This window comes from Sus scrofa, chromosome 13 (assembly GCF_054392235.1).
Source record: "Sus scrofa isolate SSC_HxYL_T2T_F1_AM1 chromosome 13, Sscrofa_HxYL_maternal_Yorkshire_Landrace_v2.0, whole genome shotgun sequence".
Lineage (NCBI taxonomy): Eukaryota > Metazoa > Chordata > Mammalia > Artiodactyla > Suidae > Sus > Sus scrofa.
In genome coordinates, this window is record NC_139395.1 from 88,200,654 (window position 1) to 88,206,037 (window position 5,384).

Consider the following 5,384-nt stretch of genomic DNA (forward strand, 5'->3'; position numbering starts at 1 on the left):
GTGATGGAGGTAGGAGTGAGAAGCATAAGGGAGGCTCTAAATTTAGATAGAAAATCTCCACTGAGAATTGGGTATGGGCACCTGGGAAATATCAAGAAAGAACAGCTGAAAGATGTTCCTGATGAGGTACAGTTTGGAGCAGGTGCCACTAAGGGTTTGGAGATTAGGCCGTCAACCCCCTGAATAGAGACTTAAGAAGGGTGCATGTGGCCTGTAAATTCAGGTAGTGTCAAGTAAGTGGCCCCCATGTCAATAAGAAAAGAGATCGGCTTACCTGCAACCAGCAGTTACTTGGGGCTCTGATGGAGTGTGGGAGACAAGGGGCCCAGGCATCCTCAGTCTTCTGCGGCCAGGCCAAGGAGGCTCAGCAGGTTGAGGTTCGATGATTCCAGTCTCTCCACAGGAAGGGATGTGGCCCTCCCCAGAGGGGGTTGGTCAAGGTTGTTGGGGAAATATCTAAGATCGGAAAATGAGGCACATGAACACAGGGAGATCTCGACAAAGCTCTTTGCTTGGCAGAAAGGTGCGGCTACTCAAAAAGTGTGTGCCAAGAAGAAAAGACACTCCCTATTTATCCCTAACACAAGTGATGTCCCTGTCCCCTTCCCATAGGTCAGGTCAGGGTGCACGTTCTTCTCGGCCAATTTGAAACAAACTGTTACTGGGAGAAGAGGGAAAGAGGAGGGGGTCGCAGGAGGGCGTTTCAGCTGAAACAGGAGCAAAATGGAGTAACCAAGATTCCCTATGATAGAAAAGACATTGTTACTTTCCACAAGGTCAACCTTTCTTTTCTTTTTTTTTTTTATTGAATATTCTTTTCTTCAAACTCTTTGAGCATGGTTTGGATCCCATGTTCTATTGTGTCCATCAGGAGCATATTGGCTTGGTGGGTAGGGGGTCTCAGTTGCTTTGATAGGGCAGTTTCTATTAATCTTTGAATAAGTCCCCTGGCACAAGGAATTATACAACATGTGACTAAGACAAGGACACTAACTATAGTGGTTGGAGGGGTAAAGATTGAAGCTATTAGTCCCTTCCATTTTTTCAAACCAATTTTCTAAAAGGTCTGTGAAGGGGTCATTAATACCAGAATTCTCTGAAAGCTCATCTGCTAAACTCATTAATCCGTGTAGGGCCTTGGTGATGGTGCCATCTGGAGCGGTGTTGTTGGGAATGAATGTACAGTGCTGGATATCAACCTTTACACAGACTCCACCCTTTTTTGCCAGCATCATATCTAAAGCAAGTCTGTTTTCCCATGCCATTTGACGAGTTGGCCCCAGCTGTTCAGCTGTTCCTTTAATGGGATCTCTAGTATAATTAATGAAATTTTATTGATTGTAATAGAGGTAGTTTATCCAATAAATGTTTTTGTTTATGGTTGACCACCAAAAGAGAACAGATTCAAACCCAGCAGCTATTTGATTTCTTGCCCTAAATTTCTTTGGAACACCCCGTGGAACACCTATTGAGTCAATACAGACCTGGGAGGGGGGTCAAAGGACACCCCATCCTGGGATGACATCTCATTCTCTCAGGATTGGCTGAGTTTGATATTGCAGGCTAAATGCCAGGGTGAAAGGGATGGCCAATTGCACCAACGTACAGGAGTTACTTTAACTTTCTGAAAGGATGCCCATTAGTGGACTCCCACAACACCACCAGACATCTGCCCAAGGCATTTGGAACTGGGATTTATTGTGGAGGCTTATGTAGGATGGGCTTTCACTGCACCTGGTCAGGTTGTCTAAGAAAGTCACCTTTGCTTCTTGTCATTTTAGACACAAGGAGAAGTTGATGTTTTCATTTGGCTACTGAACAGTTCTTGGGGGCTGACCCACTGAACTTTTGACCTCAGGGAATATCAGTCCAGCTGGACTTTTTTTTTTTTTTTTTTTTTTTGCCATTTCTTGGGCTGCTCCTGTGGCATATGGAGGTTCCCAGGCTAGGGGTCTAATCGGAGCTGTAGTTGCCAGCCTATGCCAGAGCCACAGCAAAGCAGGATCCGAGCTGCGTCTGCAACCTACACCACAGCTCACAGCAAAGCCGGATCCTTAACCCACTGAGCAAGGCCAGGGATTGAACCCACAACCTCATGGTTTCTAGTCAGATTCGTTAACCACTGCGCCACGATGGGAACTCTTTTTTTTTTTTTTGGACTTGTTTTTTTCAAGCTGTTTTGTTCTGGAGGAGGGCCATCACACATTCAAGACCCTGTGGGTCTGATGACCATCCCAGAGAAAAGGGAACCACTTGGGCCTCTGGTCTCCCTGTAGCACAAGTGTAACAGCTGCCTTTGTGTAGTGTGTCCACAGAATATTTTATCCATTTCAACCAGGCATTTGTGTCCCCATATCCTGTTTTTATACTCACAGTCAGCCTTCCTCCAAAGGTGAGTTTTCTGTTTCCTTCAGTTAATAGGGCAGTGGTGGCTACCAACTGTATGTACTCAGGCATCCTCTGGCGACAGGGTCCAGGAGGCAGGAAAGGAAGGCCACCAGGTGGTGGCTTCCCCCATGTTTCTGTGTGAGGACCCCTAGAGCCACTCCCTGGCCCATGCTTACAAATAAATGAAAAGGTTTTTCAAAAGGATGGTAGAGCCAGAAGAGGGGCACCTGTCAGTGCTTCTCTTAAATCCCTAAATTGTTGTACCTCCTCCTGGCTCCATAGTAAGGGATCGGGGTCTTCCTCTACAAGCTTGGAAATAGTCCTTTTATATTATATCCTTTTTAGTATGCATAGTCCCCTTGTTCCAGGTTTTGGGGCATCTGATCTTTATCCAAAAATAGATTACTGAGATAAACTTTAGAAACAAGCTTAGGAGTTACCGTCGTGGCACAGTGGTTAACGAATCCGACTAGGAACCATGAGGTTGCGGGTTTGGTCCCTGCCCTTGCTCAGTGGGTTAACGATCCGGCGTTGCCGTGAGCTGTGGTGTAGGTTGCAGACGTGGCTCGGATCCCGCGTTGCTGTGGCTCTGGCGTAGGCCAGTGGCTACAGCTCCGATTCAACCCCTAGCCTGGGAACCTCCATATGCCACGGGAGTGGCCCAAAGAAATAGCAAAAAGACCAAAAAAAAAAGCAAACACAGCAGATCATTTAATAGAACATTATATAATCTGTTATCAAAGTAGCATTCCAAGGATATTTTGTTTTCTTAACAAAGAAAAGCCAAGTTCAAGTTTTGCACCAGCTTATTTTAAAATTAATTTACTCAATTAAACTTATTTTAAACTTAGTTCTGACAATGTATAACCCTTCTCTCAATGTCACTTCCCACAAAACTTCCAGCAGTTTCTGTATCCATTAGTTTGTCCCCTATTTTCCTTTTAAAACAAGCTATCAGACAGACTTACTCTTCTTTTCCCTTGATAAAATAGAATTCCATTCCTCATTCCTTCTCACATAAACATTTTGTGCCTCTTTTAGTAAGTTCTCTAATGGTTTATCTTTCCAACCCTCCATATTTAAAAAAATTTTTTTGAAATATTTGGCCAACTATGAGTTACAAAATGAAGTTTGAACATGCCCTTTCCTGAAGGGTCAGTGGAATCTATTCCACCGTATCTCGTATCTTTTAATCCAAGCTCTGAATCTTTCCAAAAACTTAGTTGGTCTCACTCCTTTACCTTGTTGTACTTCAAATGCCTTAGATATATTTGAGTCCAAGGTACGGCATCTCTAATTCCCTGAATTATGAGATTTCTCAAGTCAATCATATTCCCCTGGTGGATGGCATTGTAATTGTCCCACGGGGTCCTCATTGGGAAGTTTAGTTTCCTCCCTAACTTCCCCAGCTAGGGAGGGAGGGTTGGCTCCCACAAGGCCATGGCTGCTCTTTGAGTCATCCCCCTTTCTTCCCTGGAAAATAGATTGCTCAAAATAGACATTAATTTAGACCATGTACAGAAATGTGGTCCAAGGAACTGATCTACTTTATCGGTTACCCCCTGTGGGTCCTCCAGCAATGGCTGCAATTTCCTCTTAAAATTTCTGACCTCAGTTCTTAGAGGGGCATTTACATATCCTATTGCTCCCCCACCCAAGGGAATCTCCCATTGCAGGAAGAGTGGGAAGAGCATTTGCCGCTTTTCTTGTCCTTCCCCAGGGGTAGCAGCAGGAAAAGGAAAACTTTGAATATCCTTCTGACATTGTTTTAACTCTTGCCTAAGTCTGGAATAAGGCCCTGCCATAGCCTTTGGTTTTGTTGAGGTGGTGGGCTTCGATCCCGTGGGCCACGCAGCACTCCTGCGCTTGCATGGGGCTCTGCGCCTCTCCCCCTCCTGCAGTCCCCTGGCAGCAACAGCAGTGGCACCTGTGGCAGGAGCGGGGCCAGGGCCATTTTGGGGATTGTAAGGTGGTGGCAGCGAGCCAAGGGGGTCCCATGGAGGGGAGGAGGTCCCATTATGTTCTTGGGTTTCCTCCTCATTTTTCTTTTGGTTCTGTGCTCTGAGGGGAAATAAAACAACCGATCCCCAGCACCAACAGAGAGCATAATCAGCTTCCTCCTGAGACCCCAGTGATTTGTCCTGGACAAACTGAATGAACAGCTGACAGACCCAATCCTCATCTGATCCGAACTTTGGCCAGAAGACGGATGGGGAGACAATAGGTGTCTGTCTCCAGATAAAACAATAATATTTAATCATTCTTCACCCCCTCCCCTTTTGTCTTTTGTCCATGGATTGTTGCCCCAGTACTTTAATCTCAGAGGGTGGTCTGGAGGAATTTGGTTCCCCCAATTCAATCCTCCAAGTGGAGGTACAGATTGGGAAGACTTACTTCCCATTTCCCAAGATTGTGTTCTGATCCTCCAATTTTACCTGAAATTGCCGGTCTCACCCGAAATCTTTTGAGGGTCGTGCTCTGATTTTATGATTTCACCCAAAATCACCTGCCGATCCCACCTGAGACTCTTTGAGGCTTACCAACCCCCTCCCCAACCACCCACGATCTTTCTCACCTTGGTCCATGCATGAAGTTACCTGGTATCCAGGGTTTCCTGTGTTGTTGAGAACCCTCCATGGGTTTGAGGTTCACAGGTGTGGACTTTCCAATTCAGGGCCACTGCAACAGGGCCATGGGATGCATCTCCTCTCCTCGAGAATCCGCACTCCAGTGGATCCCAAATCCTGAATGAGCCTCCAAATCTGTTGGGGAAACAGCTTGAAATGTCAGTGTAGGAAAATGAGACACATGAACACAGGGAGATGTCGACGAGGCTCTTCACTTCTGCAGAAGGGCACGGGTACTCAAAAAGTGTGTGCCAAGAAGAAAAGACACTCCCTATTTATCCCTAGAGCAGGTGATGATGTCCCCGTCCTCTTCCCATTTGTCAGGTCAGGGTGCACATTCTTCTCAGTTGGCCAATTTGAAACGAATTG

At 45.9% G+C, this 5,384-nt stretch overlaps 1 pseudogene; it reads right to left on the reverse strand.

Moving 5' to 3' along the window:
* Positions 1-335: 335 nt before the first annotated feature.
* LOC146397458 (uncharacterized) lies at positions 336-1,907 on the reverse strand (annotated as a pseudogene).
* Between the last annotated feature and the right edge of the window lie 3,477 nt (positions 1,908-5,384).